This window comes from Triturus cristatus, chromosome 4_2 (genome assembly GCF_964204655.1).
Source record: "Triturus cristatus chromosome 4_2, aTriCri1.1, whole genome shotgun sequence".
Taxonomy (NCBI): Eukaryota; Metazoa; Chordata; class Amphibia; order Caudata; family Salamandridae; genus Triturus; species Triturus cristatus.
In genome coordinates, this window is record NC_140586.1 from 2,188,644 (window position 1) to 2,204,611 (window position 15,968).

Consider the following 15,968-nt stretch of genomic DNA (forward strand, 5'->3'; position numbering starts at 1 on the left):
CGTGCAGTTTGCAGGCCTCGGGTGCAAAAATCAACACACTCACAAGCTTGATTTGACTTTTGAGCCTGGGGACCTTTTTAGCCGTTAAGGTGAGCTTGGGAGTCTCATGCGGTTTTTCAGACTCCCCGTGGTCAGTAAGCAAGTTTCCAGGCTCTAGGGCTGAATACAGCTTTTGCCAGCGTTTATGAAATCCTGCCACCAACTGTGACTGTGGCCTCCATGAAAAAGCTTGATTTCACCTTTTCGTTGCCCAGCAGTCTTCACTGTGAGATTTGGACTCTCATTGTGATTTTTTTGGCTGCTGCAGTTTGCAGGCCCCGAGAGCAAAAATGGACCATGACCCCTCAAAAAGCTAGTTTTTTTACTTTTGAACCTGGGAGCCTTGCTGGACGTGACGGTGGGCTTAGGAGTCTCATGTGGTTTTTGAGACTTCTTGCAGTTTCAGCTTGATTTGACTTTTGAGCCTGGGAACCTTTTTAGACGTTAAGGTGAGCTGGGAGTCTCAAATGGTTTTTCGGACTCCCCGCAGTCAGTAAGCACGTTTCCAGGCTCTAGGCCTGCCAATTCAGTGTTTGCAAGCGTTTTTGAAATACTTCCACATAGTGACTCTGGCCTACATTAACAAGTATTTCACCTTTTCGCCGCACAGGAGTCTTCACTGAGAGGTTTGACTGTCATGGCTCCGTGCAGTTTGCAGGCCTCGGGTGCAAAAATCAACACACTCACAAGCTTGATTTGACTTTTGAGCCTGGAAACCTTTTTAGCCGTTAAGGTGAGCTTGGGAGTCTCATGCGGTTTTTCAGACTCCCCGTGGTCAGTAAGCAAGTTTCCAGGCTCTAGGGCTGCCAATACAGCTTTTGCCAGCGTTTATGAAATCCTGCCACCAGATGTGACTCTGGCCTCCATGAAAAAGCTTCATTTCACCTTTTCGACGCCCAGGAGTCTACACTGTGAGATTTGGAATCTCATTTTGGGTTTTTTAGTTGCTGCAGTTTGCAGGTCCCGAGAGCAAAAATGGACCATGACCCCTCAACAAGCTAGTTTTTTTTTTCTTTTTTTTTTTTTTTTCTTTTGAGCCTGGGAGCCTTGCTAGACGTGACGGTGAGCTTAGGTGTCTCATGTGGTTTTTTAGACTTCATGCAGTTTGCAGCTTGATTTGACTTTTGAGCCTGGGAACCTTTTTAAGGTGAGTTTGGGAGTCTCATGCGGTTTTTCAGACTCCCCGTGGTCAGTAAGCACGTTTCCAGGTTCTAGGGCTGCCAATACAGCTTTTCCCAGCGTTTTTGAAATCCTGCCAACAGTGACTCTAGCCTAGGCTTCATATCACCTTTTCGACGCTCAGGATTCTTTACTGTGAGATTTGCACTCTCATGTGTTTTTTTTTTCCTCCCTGCAGTTTGCAGGCATCACGGGCAAAAATAAACCATGACCTCTCACAAGCATGTTTTACGTGACGGTGAGCTTTAGTAGTCTCATGTGTGTTTTGAGGCCCCTTGCAGTTTGCAGGTCTCGGATGCAAAAACTCAACCTGAACAAGCTTGATTTGACTTTTGAGCCTGGGAAACTTTTTAGACGTAAGGTGAGCTTCGGAGTCTCATGCGGTTTTTCAGACTCCCGTTGGTCAGTAAGCATGTTTCCAGGTTCTAGAGCTTCAATACAGCTTTTGCCAGCGTTTATGAAATCCTGCCACCAACTGTGACAGTGGCCTCCATGAAAAAGCTTGATTTCACCTTTTCGACGCCCAGCAGTCTTCACTGTGAGATTTGGACTCTCATTGTGATTTTTTGGGCTGCTGCAGTTTGCAGGCCCCGTGAGCAAAAATGGACCATGACCCCTAAAAAGCTAGTTTTTATCTTTTTTTTTTTTTTTTTTTTTTTTTGACATTTGAACCTGGGAGCCTTGCTGGACGTGACGGTGGGCTTAGGAGTCTCATGTGGTTTTTGAGACTTCTTGCAGTTTGCAGCTTGATTTGACTTTTGAGCCTGGGAACCTTTTTAGACGTTAAGGTGAGCTGGGAGTCTCAAATGGTTTTTCGGACTCCCCGCAGTCAGTAAGCACGTTTCCAGGCTCTAGGCCTGCCAATTCAGTGTTTGCAAACGTTTTTGAAATACTTCCACATAGTGACTCTGGCCTACATTAACAAGTATTTCACCTTTTCGCCGCACAGGAGTCTTCACTGAGAGATTTGACTGTCATGGCTCCGTGCAGTTTGCAGGCCTCGGGTGCAAAAATCAACACACTCACAAGCTTGATTTGACTTTTGAGCCTGGGAACCTTTTTAGCCGTTAACGTGAACTTGGGAGTCTCATGCGGTTTTTCAGACTCCCCGTGGTCAGTAAGCACGTTTCCAGGCTCTAGGCCTGCCAATTCAGTGTTTGCAAACGTTTTTGAAATACTTCCACATAGTGACTCTGGCCTACATTAACAAGTATTTCACCTTTTCGCCGCACAGGAGTCTTCACTGAGAGATTTGACTGTCATGGCTCCGTGCAGTTTGCAGGCCTCGGGTGCAAAAATCAACACACTCACAAGCTTGATTTGACTTTTGAGCCTGGGAACCTTTTTAGCCGTTAACGTGAACTTGGGAGTCTCATGCGGTTTTTCAGACTCCCCGTGGTCAGTAAGCAAGTTTCCAGGCTCTAGGGCTGCCAATACAGCTTTTGCCAGCGTTTATGAAATCCTGCCACCAGCTGTGACTCTGGCCTCCATGAAAAAGCTTCATTTCACCTTTTCGACGCCCAGGAGTCTTCACTGTGAGATTTGGAATCTCATTTTGGGTTTTTTTGTTGCTGCAGTTTGCAGGTCCCGAGAGCAAAAATGGACCATGACCCCTCAACAAGCTAGTTTTTTTTTTTTTTTTTTTTTTTTTCTTTTGAGCCTGGGAGCCTTGCTAGACGTGAGGGTGAGCTTAGGAGTCTCATGTGGTGTTTTAGACTCCTTGCAGTTTGCAGGTCTCGGATGCAAAAATCAACCCTGAACAAGCTAGAGTTAACTTTTGAGCCTGGGAACCTTTTTAGACGTTAAGGTGAGCTTAGGAGTCTCATGCGGTTTTTCAGACTCCCCGTGGTCAGTAAACGCGTTTCCAGGTTCTAGGGCTTCCAATACAGCTTTTGCCAGGGTTTATGAAATCCTGCCACCAACTGTGACTCTGGCCTCCATGAAAAAGCTTCATTTCACCTTTTCGACGCCCAGGAGTCTTCACTGTGAGATTTGGACTCTCATTGTGATTTTTTGGGCTGCTGCAGTTTGCAGGCCCCGTGAGCAAAAATGGACCATGACCCCTAAAAAGCTGATTTTTATCTTTTTTTTTTTTTTTTGACATTTGAACCTGGGAGCCTTGCTGGACGTGACGGTGGGCTTAGGAGTCTCATGTGGTTTTTGAGACTTCTTGCAGTTTGCAGCTTGATTTGACTTTTGAGCCTGGGAACCTTTTTAGACGTTAAGGTGAGCTGGGAGTCTCAAACGGTTTTTCGGACTCCCCGCAGTCAGTAAGCAAGTTTTCAGGCTCCAGGCCTGCCAATTCAGCGTTTGCAAGCGTTTTTGAAATACTTCCACATAGTGACTCTGGCCTACATTAACAAGTATTTCACCTTTTCGCCGCACAGGAGTCTTCACTGAAGAGATTTGACTATCATGGCTCCGTGCAGTTTGCAGGCCTCGGGTGCAAAAATCAACACACTCACAAGCTTGATTTGACTTTTGAGCCTGGGAACCTTTTTAGCCGTTAAGGTGAGCTTGGGAGTCTCATGCGGTTTTTCAGACTCCCCGTGGTCAGTAAGCAAGTTTCCAGGCTCTAGGGCTGCCAATACAGCTTTTGCCAGCGTTTATGAAATCCTGCCACCAGATGTGACTCTGGCCTCCATGAAAAAGCTTCATTTCACCTTTTCGACGCCCAGGAGTCTACACTGTGAGATTTGGAATCTCATTTTGGGTTTTTTAGTTGCTGCAGTTTGCAGGTCCCGAGAGCAAAAATGGACCATGACCCCTCAACAAGCTAGTTTTTTTTTTTTTTTTTTTTTTTTTTTCTTTTGAGCCTGGGAGCCTTGCTAGACGTGACGGTGAGCTTAGGTGTCTCATGTGGTTTTTTAGACTCCTTGCAGTTTGCAGGTCTCGGATGCAAAAATCAACCCTGAACAAGCTAGAGTTAACTTTTGAGCCTGGGAGCTTTGCTAGACGTGAGGGTGATGTTAGGAGTCTCATGTGGTTTTTTAGACTCCTTGCAGTTTCAGGTCTCGGATGCAAAAATCAACCCTGAACAAGCTAGAGTTAACTTTTGAGCCTGGGAGCTTTGCTAGACGTGAGGGTGAGCTTAGGAGTCTCATGTGGTTTTTTAGACTTCATGCAGTTTGCAGCTTGATTTGAGCCTGGGAACCTTTTTAAGGTGAGTTTGGGAGTCTCATGCGGTTTTTCAGACTCCCCGTGGTCAGTAAGCACGTTTCCAGGTTCTAGGGCTGCCAATACAGCTTTTCCCAGCGTTTTTGAAATCCTGCCAACAGTGACTCTAGCCTAGGCTTCATATCACCTTTTCGACGCTCAGGATTCTTTACTGTGAGATTTGCACTCTCATGTGTTTTTTTTTCCTCCCTGCAGTTTGCAGGCATCACGGGCAAAAATAAACCATGACCTCTCACAAGCTTGTTTTACGTGACGGTGAGCTTTAGTAGTCTCATGTGTGTTTTGAGGCCCCTTGCAGTTTGCAGGTCTCGGATGCAAAAACTCAACCTGAACAAGCTTGATTTGACTTTTGAGCCTGGGAAACTTTTTAGACGTAAGGTGAGCTTCGGAGTCTCATGCGGTTTTTCAGACTCCCGTTGGTCAGTAAGCATGTTTCCAGGTTCTAGAGCTTCAATACAGCTTTTGCCAGCGTTTATGAAATCCTGCCACCAACTGTGACTCTGGCCTCCATGAAAAAGCTTCATTTCACCTTTTCGACGCCCAGGAGTCTTCACTGTGAGATTTGGACTCTCATTGTGATTTTTTTGGCTGCTGCAGTTTGCAGGCCCCGAGAGCAAAAATGGACCATGACTGCTCAAAAAGCTAGTTTTTTTTTTTTTTTTTTTTTACTTTTGAACCTGGGAGCCTTGCTGGACGTGACGGTGTGGGCTTAGGAGTCTCATGTGGTTTTTGAGACTTCTTGCAGTTTGCAGCTTGATTTGACTTTTGAGCCTGGGAAACTTTTTAGACGTTAAGGTGAGCTGGGAGTCTCAAATGGTTTTTCGGACTCCCCGCAGTCAGTCAGCACGTTTCCAGGCTCTAGGCCTGCCAATTCAGTGTTTGCAAGCGTTGTTGAAATACTTCCACATAGTGACTCTGGCCTACATTAACAAGTATTTCACCTTTTCGCCGCACAGGAGTCTTCACTGAGAGATTTGACTGTCATGGCTCCGTGCAGTTTGCAGGCCTCGGGTGCAAAAATCAACACACTCACAAGCTTGATTTGACTTTTCAGCCTGGGAACCTTTTTAGCCGTTAAGGTGAGCTTGGGAGTCTCATGCGGTTTTTCAGACTCCCCGTGGTCAGTAAGCAAGTTTCCAGGCTCTAGGGCTGCCAATACAGCTTTTGCCAGCGTTTATGAAATCCTGCCACCAGATGTGACTCTGGCCTCCATGAAAAAGCTTCATTTCACCTTTTCGACGCCCAGGAGTCTTCACTGTGAGATTTGGAATCTCATTTTGGGTTTTTTAGTTGCTGCAGTTTGCAGGTCCCGAGAGCAAAAATGGACCATGACCCCTCAACAAGCTATTTTTTTTTTTTTTTTTTTTTTTTCTTTTGAGCCTGGGAGCCTTGCTAGACGTGACGGTGAGCTTAGGTGTCTCATGTGGTTTTTTAGACTCCTTGCAGTTTGCAGCTTGATTTGACTTTTGAGCCTGGGAACCTTTTTAGACGTTAAGGTGAGCTGGGAGTCTCAAATGGTTTTTCGGACTCCCCGCAGTCAGTAAGCACGTTTCCAGGCTCTAGGCCTGCCAATTCAGTGTTTGCAAACGTTTTTGAAATACTTCCACATAGTGACTCTGGCCTACATTAACAAGTATTTCACCTTTTCGCCGCACAGGAGTCTTCACTGAGAGATTTGACTGTCATGGCTCCGTGCAGTTTGCAGGCCTCGGGTGCAAAAATCAACACACTCACAAGCTTGATTTGACTTTTGAGCCTGGGAACCTTTTTAGCCGTTAACGTGAACTTGGGAGTCTCATGCGGTTTTTCAGACTCCCCGTGGTCAGTAAGCAAGTTTCCAGGCTCTAGGGCTGCCAATACAGCTTTTGCCAGCGTTTATGAAATCCTGCCACCAGCTGTGACTCTGGCCTCCATGAAAAAGCTTCATTTCACCTTTTCGACGCCCAGGAGTCTTCACTGTGAGATTTGGAATCTCATTTTGGGTTTTTTTGTTGCTGCAGTTTGCAGGTCCCGAGAGCAAAAATGGACCATGACCCCTCAACAAGCTAGTTTTTTTTTTTTTTTTTTTTCTTTTCAGCCTGGGAGCCTTGCTAGACGTGAGGGTGAGCTTAGGAGTCTCATGTGGTGTTTTAGACTCCTTGCAGTTTGCAGGTCTCGGATGCAAAAATCAACCCTGAACAAGCTAGAGTTAACTTTTGAGCCTGGGAACCTTTTTAGACGTTAAGGTGAGCTTAGGAGTCTCATGCGGTTTTTCAGACTCCCCGTGGTCAGTAAACGCGTTTCCAGGTTCTAGGGCTTCCAATACAGCTTTTGCCAGGGTTTATGAAATCCTGCCACCAACTGTGACTCTGGCCTCCATGAAAAAGCTTCATTTCACCTTTTCGACGCCCAGGAGTCTTCACTGTGAGATTTGGACTCTCATTGTGATTTTTTGGGCTGCTGCAGTTTGCAGGCCCCGTGAGCAAAAATGGACCAAGGCCCCCAAAAAGCTGATTTTTATCTTTTTTTTATTTTTTTTTTTTTTTTGACATTTGAACCTGGGAGCCTTGCTGGACGTGACGGTGGGCTTAGGAGTCTCATGTGGTTTTTGAGACTTCTTGCAGTTTGCAGCTTGATTTGACTTTTGAGCCTGGGAACCTTTTTAGACGTTAAGGTGAGCTGGGAGTCTCAAACGGTTTTTCGGACTCCCCGCAGTCAGTAAGCAAGTTTTCAGGCTCTAGGCCTGCCAATTCAGCGTTTGCAAGCGTTTTTGAAATACTTCCACATAGTGACTCTGGCCTACATTAACAAGTATTTCACCTTTTCGCCGCACAGGAGTCTTCACTGAAGAGATTTGACTATCATGGCTCCGTGCAGTTTGCAGGCCTCGGGTGCAAAAATCAACACACTCACAAGCTTGATTTGACTTTTGAGCCTGGGGACCTTTTTAGCCGTTAAGGTGAGCTTGGGAGTCTCATGCGGTTTTTCAGACTCCCCGTGGTCAGTAAGCAAGTTTCCAGGCTCTAGGGCTGAATACAGCTTTTGCCAGCGTTTATGAAATCCTGCCACCAACTGTGACTGTGGCCTCCATGAAAAAGCTTGATTTCACCTTTTCGTTGCCCAGCAGTCTTCACTGTGAGATTTGGACTCTCATTGTGATTTTTTTGGCTGCTGCAGTTTGCAGGCCCCGAGAGCAAAAATGGACCATGACCCCTCAAAAAGCTAGTTTTTTTACTTTTGAACCTGGGAGCCTTGCTGGACGTGACGGTGGGCTTAGGAGTCTCATGTGGTTTTTGAGACTTCTTGCAGTTTCAGCTTGATTTGACTTTTGAGCCTGGGAACCTTTTTAGACGTTAAGGTGAGCTGGGAGTCTCAAATGGTTTTTCGGACTCCCCGCAGTCAGTAAGCACGTTTCCAGGCTCTAGGCCTGCCAATTCAGTGTTTGCAAGCGTTTTTGAAATACTTCCACATAGTGACTCTGGCCTACATTAACAAGTATTTCACCTTTTCGCCGCACAGGAGTCTTCACTGAGAGGTTTGACTGTCATGGCTCCGTGCAGTTTGCAGGCCTCGGGTGCAAAAATCAACACACTCACAAGCTTGATTTGACTTTTGAGCCTGGAAACCTTTTTAGCCGTTAAGGTGAGCTTGGGAGTCTCATGCGGTTTTTCAGACTCCCCGTGGTCAGTAAGCAAGTTTCCAGGCTCTAGGGCTGCCAATACAGCTTTTGCCAGCGTTTATGAAATCCTGCCACCAGATGTGACTCTGGCCTCCATGAAAAAGCTTCATTTCACCTTTTCGACGCCCAGGAGTCTACACTGTGAGATTTGGAATCTCATTTTGGGTTTTTTAGTTGCTGCAGTTTGCAGGTCCCGAGAGCAAAAATGGACCATGACCCCTCAACAAGCTAGTTTTTTTTTTCTTTTTTTTTTTTTTTTCTTTTGAGCCTGGGAGCCTTGCTAGACGTGACGGTGAGCTTAGGTGTCTCATGTGGTTTTTTAGACTTCATGCAGTTTGCAGCTTGATTTGACTTTTGAGCCTGGGAACCTTTTTAAGGTGAGTTTGGGAGTCTCATGCGGTTTTTCAGACTCCCCGTGGTCAGTAAGCACGTTTCCAGGTTCTAGGGCTGCCAATACAGCTTTTCCCAGCGTTTTTGAAATCCTGCCAACAGTGACTCTAGCCTAGGCTTCATATCACCTTTTCGACGCTCAGGATTCTTTACTGTGAGATTTGCACTCTCATGTGTTTTTTTTTTCCTCCCTGCAGTTTGCAGGCATCACGGGCAAAAATAAACCATGACCTCTCACAAGCATGTTTTACGTGACGGTGAGCTTTAGTAGTCTCATGTGTGTTTTGAGGCCCCTTGCAGTTTGCAGGTCTCGGATGCAAAAACTCAACCTGAACAAGCTTGATTTGACTTTTGAGCCTGGGAAACTTTTTAGACGTAAGGTGAGCTTCGGAGTCTCATGCGGTTTTTCAGACTCCCGTTGGTCAGTAAGCATGTTTCCAGGTTCTAGAGCTTCAATACAGCTTTTGCCAGCGTTTATGAAATCCTGCCACCAACTGTGACAGTGGCCTCCATGAAAAAGCTTGATTTCACCTTTTCGACGCCCAGCAGTCTTCACTGTGAGATTTGGACTCTCATTGTGATTTTTTGGGCTGCTGCAGTTTGCAGGCCCCGTGAGCAAAAATGGACCATGACCCCTAAAAAGCTAGTTTTTATCTTTTTTTTTTTTTTTTTTTTTTTTGACATTTGAACCTGGGAGCCTTGCTGGACGTGACGGTGGGCTTAGGAGTCTCATGTGGTTTTTGAGACTTCTTGCAGTTTGCAGCTTGATTTGACTTTTGAGCCTGGGAACCTTTTTAGACGTTAAGGTGAGCTGGGAGTCTCAAATGGTTTTTCGGACTCCCCGCAGTCAGTAAGCACGTTTCCAGGCTCTAGGCCTGCCAATTCAGTGTTTGCAAACGTTTTTGAAATACTTCCACATAGTGACTCTGGCCTACATTAACAAGTATTTCACCTTTTCGCCGCACAGGAGTCTTCACTGAGAGATTTGACTGTCATGGCTCCGTGCAGTTTGCAGGCCTCGGGTGCAAAAATCAACACACTCACAAGCTTGATTTGACTTTTGAGCCTGGGAACCTTTTTAGCCGTTAACGTGAACTTGGGAGTCTCATGCGGTTTTTCAGACTCCCCGTGGTCAGTAAGCACGTTTCCAGGCTCTAGGCCTGCCAATTCAGTGTTTGCAAACGTTTTTGAAATACTTCCACATAGTGACTCTGGCCTACATTAACAAGTATTTCACCTTTTCGCCGCACAGGAGTCTTCACTGAGAGATTTGACTGTCATGGCTCCGTGCAGTTTGCAGGCCTCGGGTGCAAAAATCAACACACTCACAAGCTTGATTTGACTTTTGAGCCTGGGAACCTTTTTAGCCGTTAACGTGAACTTGGGAGTCTCATGCGGTTTTTCAGACTCCCCGTGGTCAGTAAGCAAGTTTCCAGGCTCTAGGGCTGCCAATACAGCTTTTGCCAGCGTTTATGAAATCCTGCCACCAGCTGTGACTCTGGCCTCCATGAAAAAGCTTCATTTCACCTTTTCGACGCCCAGGAGTCTTCACTGTGAGATTTGGAATCTCATTTTGGGTTTTTTTGTTGCTGCAGTTTGCAGGTCCCGAGAGCAAAAATGGACCATGACCCCTCAACAAGCTAGTTTTTTTTTTTTTTTTTTTTTCTTTTCAGCCTGGGAGCCTTGCTAGACGTGAGGGTGAGCTTAGGAGACTCATGTGGTGTTTTAGACTCCTTGCAGTTTGCAGGTCTCGGATGCAAAAATCAACCCTGAACAAGCTAGAGTTAACTTTTGAGCCTGGGAACCTTTTTAGACGTTAAGGTGAGCTTCGGAGTCTTATGCGGTTTTTCAGACTCCCCGTGGTCAGTAAACGCGTTTCCAGGTTCTAGGGCTTCCAATACAGCTTTTGCCAGGGTTTATGAAATCCTGCCACCAACTGTGACTCTGGCCTCCATGAAAAAGCTTCATTTCACCTTTTCGACGCCCAGGAGTCTTCACTGTGAGATTTGGACTCTCATTGTGATTTTTTGGGCTGCTGCAGTTTGCAGGCCCCGTGAGCAAAAATGGACCATGACCCCTAAAAAGCTGATTTTTATCTTTTGTTTTTTTTTTTTTTTTTTTTGACATTTGAACCTGGGAGCCTTGCTGGACGTGACGGTGGGCTTAGGAGTCTCATGTGGTTTTTGAGACTTCTTGCAGTTTGCAGCTTGATTTGACTTTTGAGCCTGGGAACCTTTTTAGACGTTAAGGTGAGCTGGGAGTCTCAAACGGTTTTTCGGACTCCCCGCAGTCAGTAAGCAAGTTTTCAGGCTCTAGGCCTGCCAATTCAGCGTTTGCAAGCGTTTTTGAAATACTTCCACATAGTGACTCTGGCCTACATTAACAAGTATTTCACCTTTTCGCCGCACAGGAGTCTTCACTGAAGAGATTTGACTATCATGGCTCCGTGCAGTTTGCAGGCCTCGGGTGCAAAAATCAACACACTCACAAGCTTGATTTGACTTTTGAGCCTGGGGACCTTTTTAGCCGTTAAGGTGAGCTTGGGAGTCTCATGCGGTTTTTCAGACTCCCCGTGGTCAGTAAGCAAGTTTCCAGGCTCTAGGGCTGAATACAGCTTTTGCCAGCGTTTATGAAATCCTGCCACCAACTGTGACTGTGGCCTCCATGAAAAAGCTTGATTTCACCTTTTCGTTGCCCAGCAGTCTTCACTGTGAGATTTGGACACTCATTGTGATTTTTTTGGCTGCTGCAGTTTGCAGGCCCCGAGAGCAAAAATGGACCATGACCCCTCAAAAAGCAATTTTTTTTTTTTTTTTTTTTTTTTTTTGACTTTTGAACCCGGGAGCCTTGCTGGACGTGACGGTGGGCTTAGGAGTCTCATGTGGTTTTTGAGACTTCTTGCAGTTTGCAGCTTGATTTGACTTTTGAGCCTGGGAACCTTTTTAGACGTTAAGGTGAGCTGGGAGTCTCAAATGGTTTTTCGGACTCCCCGCAGTCAGTAAGCACGTTTCCAGGCTCTAGGCCTGCCAATTCAGTGTTTGCAAGCGTTTTTGAAATACTTCCACATAGTGACTCTGGCCTACATTAACAAGTATTTCACCTTTTCGCCGCACAGGAGTCTTCACTGAGAGATTTGACTGTCATGGCTCCGTGCAGTTTGCAGGCCTCGGGTGCAAAAATCAACACACTCACAAGCTTGATTTGACTTTTGAGCCTGGGAACCTTTTTAGCCGTTAAGGTGAGCTTGGGAGTCTCATGCGGTTTTTCAGACTCCCCGTGGTCAGTAAGCAAGTTTCCAGGCTCTAGGGCTGCCAATACAGCTTTTGCCAGCGTTTATGAAATCCTGCCACCAGATGTGACTCTGGCCTCCATGAAAAAGCTTCATTTCACCTTTTCGACGCCCAGGAGTCTACACTGTGAGATTTGGAATCTCATTTTGGGTTTTTTAGTTGCTGCAGTTTGCAGGTCCCGAGAGCAAAAATGGACCATGACCCCTCAACAAGCTAGTTTTTTTTTTTTTTTTTTTTTTTTTTTTTCTTTTGAGCCTGGGAGCCTTGCTAGACGTGACGGTGAGCTTAGGTGTCTCATGTGGTTTTTTAGACTTCATGCAGTTTGCAGCTTGATTTGACTTTTGAGCCTGGGAACCTTTTTAAGGTGAGTTTGGGAGTCTCATGCGGTTTTTCAGACTCCCCGTGGTCAGTAAGCACGTTTCCAGGTTCTAGGGCTGCCAATACAGCTTTTCCCAGCGTTTTTGAAATCCTGCCAACAGTGACTCTAGCCTAGGCTTCATATCACCTTTTCGACGCTCAGGATTCTTTACTGTGAGATTTGCACTCTCATGTGTTTTTTTTTTCCTCCCTGCAGTTTGCAGGCATCACGGGCAAAAATAAACCATGACCTCTCACAAGCATGTTTTACGTGACGGTGAGCTTTAGTAGTCTCATGTGTGTTTTGAGGCCCCTTGCAGTTTGCAGGTCTCGGATGCAAAAACTCAACCTGAACAAGCTTGATTTGACTTTTGAGCCTGGGAAACTTTTTAGACGTAAGGTGAGCTTCGGAGTCTCATGCGGTTTTTCAGACTCCCGTTGGTCAGTAAGCATGTTTCCAGGTTCTAGAGCTTCAATACAGCTTTTGGCAGCGTTTATGAAATCCTGCCACCAACTGTGACTGTGGCCTCCATGAAAAAGCTTGATTTCACCTTTTCGACGCCCAGCAGTCTTCACTGTGAGATTTGGACTCTCATTGTGATTTTTTTGGCTGCTGCAGTTTGCAGGCCCCGAGAGCAAAAATGGACCATGACCCCTCAAAAAGCTATTTTTTTTTTTTTTTTTTTTTTTGACTTTTGAGCCTGGGAGCCTTGCTAGACGTGACGGTGAGCTCAGGAGTCTCATGTGGTTTTTGAGACTTCTTGCAGTTTGCAGCTTGATTTGACTTTTGAGCCTGGGAACCTTTTTAGACGTGAAGGTGAGCTGGGAGTCTCAAATGGTTTTTCGGACTCCCCGCAGTCAGTAAGCACGTTTCCAGGCTCTAGGCCTGCCAATTCAGTGTTTGCAAACGTTTTTGAAATACTTCCACATAGTGACTCTGGCCTACATTAACAAGTATTTCACCTTTTGGCCGCACAGGAGTCTTCACTGAGAGATTTGACTGTCATGGCTCCGTGCAGTTTGCAGGCCTCGGGTGCAAAAATCAACACACTCACAAGCTTGATTTGACTTTTGAGCCTGGGAACCTTTTAAGCCGTTAACGTGAACTTGGGAGTCTCATGCGGTTTTTCAGACTCCCCGTGGTCAGTAAGCAAGTTTCCAGGCTCTAGGGCTGCCAATACAGCTTTTGCCAGCGTTTATGAAATCCTGCCACCAGCTGTGACTCTGGCCTCCATGAAAAAGCTTCATTTCACCTTTTCGACGCCCAGGAGTCTTCACTGTGAGATTTGGAATCTCATTTTGGGTTTTTTTGTTGCTGCAGTTTGCAGGTCCCGAGAGCAAAAATGGACCATGACCCCTCAACAAGCTAGTTTTTTTTTTTTTTTTTTTTTTTTTCTTTTGAGCCTGGGAGCCTTGCTCGACGTGACGGTGAGCTTAGGTGTCTCAGGTGGTTTTTTAGACTCCTTGCAGTTTCAGGTCTCGGATGCAAAAATCAACCCTGAACAAGCTAGAGTTAACTTTTGAGCGTGGGAGCTTTGCTAGACATGAGGGTGAGCTTAGGAGTCTCATGTGGTTTTTTAGACTTCATGCAGTTTGCAGCTTGATTTGACTTTTGAGCCTGGGAACCTTTTTAAGGTGAGTTTGGGAGTCTCATGCGGTTTTTCAGACTCCCCGTGGTCAGTAAGCACGTTTCCAGGTTCTAGGGCTGCCAATACAGCTTTTCCCAGCGTTTTTGAAATCCTGCCAACAGTGACTCTAGCCTAGGCTTCATATCACCTTTTCGACGCTCAGGATTCTTTACTGTGAGATTTGCACTCTCATGTGTTTTTTTTTCCTCCCTGCAGTTTGCAGGCATCACGGGCAAAAATAAACCATGACCTCTCACAAGCTTGTTTTACGTGACGGTGAGCTTTAGTAGTCTCATGTGTGTTTTGAGGCCCCTTGCAGTTTGCAGGTCTCGGATGCAAAAACTCAACCTGAACAAGCTTGATTTGACTTTTGAGCCTGGGAAACTTTTTAGACGTAAGGTGAGCTTCGGAGTCTCATGCGGTTTTTCAGACTCCCGTGGTCAGTAAGCATGTTTCCAGGTTCTAGAGCTTCAATACAGCTTTTGCCAGCGTTTATGAAATCCTGCCACCAACTGTGACTCTGGCCTCCATGAAAAAGCTTCATTTCACCTTTTCGACGCCCAGGAGTCTTCACTGTGAGATTTGGACTCTCATTGTGATTTTTTGGGCTGCTGCAGTTTGCAGGCCCCGAGAGCAAAAATGGACCATGACCGCTCAAAAAGCTAGTTTTTTTTTTTTTTTTTTTTTACTTTTGAACCTGGGAGCGTTGCTGGACGTGACGGTGGGCTTAGGAGTCTCATGTGGTTTTTGAGACTTCTTGCAGTTTGCAGCTTAATTTGACTTTTGAGCCTGGGAAACTTTTTAGACGTTAAGGTGAGCTGGGAGTCTCAAATGGTTTTTCGGACTCCCCGCAGTCAGTCAGCACGTTTCCAGGCTCTAGGCCTGCCAATTCAGTGTTTGCAAGCGTTGTTGAAATACTTCCACATAGTGACTCTGGCCTACATTAACAAGTATTTCACCTTTTCGCCGCACAGGAGTCTTCACTGAGAGATTTGACTGTCATGGCTCCGTGCAGTTTGCAGGCCTCGGGTGCAAAAATCAACACACTCACAAGCTTGATTTGACTTTTGAGCCTGGGAACCTTTTTAGCCGTTAAGGTGAGCTTGGGAGTCTCATGCGGTTTTTCAGACTCCCCGTGGTCAGTAAGCAAGTTTCCAGGCTCTAGGGCTGCCAATACAGCTTTTGCCAGCGTTTATGAAATCCTGCCACCAGATGTGACTCTGGCCTCCATGAAAAAGCTTCATTTCACCTTTTCGACGCCCAGGAGTCTTCACTGTGAGATTTGGAATCTCATTTTGGGTTTTTTAGTTGCTGCAGTTTGCAGGTCCCGAGAGCAAAAATGGACCATGACCCCTCAACAAGCTAGTTTTTTTTTTTTTCTTTTTTTTTTTTTCTTTTGAGCCTGGGAGCCTTGCTAGACGTGACGGTGAGCTTAGGTGTCTCATGTGGTTTTTTAGACTCCTTGCAGTTTGCAGCTTGATTTGACTTTTGAGCCTGGGAACCTTTTTAGACGTTAAGGTGAACTTGGGAGTCTCATGCGGTTTTTCAGACTCCCCGGGTCAGTAAGCACGTTTCCAGGCTCTAGGCCTGCCAATTCAGTGTTTGCAAACGTTTTTGAAATACTTCCACATAGTGACTCTGGCCTACATTAACAAGTATTTCACCTTTTCGCCGCACAGGAGTCTTCACTGAGAGATTTGACTGTCATGGCTCCGTGCAGTTTGCAGGCCTCGGGTGCAAAAATCAACACACTCACAAGCTTGATTTGACTTTTGAGCCTGGGAACCTTTTTAGCCGTTAACGTGAACTTGGGAGTCTCATGCGGTTTTTCAGACTCCCCGTGGTCAGTAAGCAAGTTTCCAGGCTCTAGGGCTGCCAATACAGCTTTTGCCAGCGTTTATGAAATCCTGCCACCAGCTGTGACTCTGGCCTCCATGAAAAAGCTTCATTTCACCTTTTCGACGCCCAGGAGTCTTCACTGTGAGATTTGGAATCTCATTTTGGGTTTTTTTGTTGCTGCAGTTTGCAGGTCCCGAGAGCAAAAATGGACCATGACCCCTCAACAAGCTAGTTTTTTTTTTTTTTTTTTTTTCTTTTCAGCCTGGGAGCCTTGCTAGACGTGAGGGTGAGCTTAGGAGTCTCATGTGGTGTTTTAGACTCCTTGCAGTTTGCAGGTCTCGGATGCACAAATCAACCCTGAACAAGCTAGAGTTAACTTTTGAGCCTGGGAACCTTTTTAGACGTTAAGGT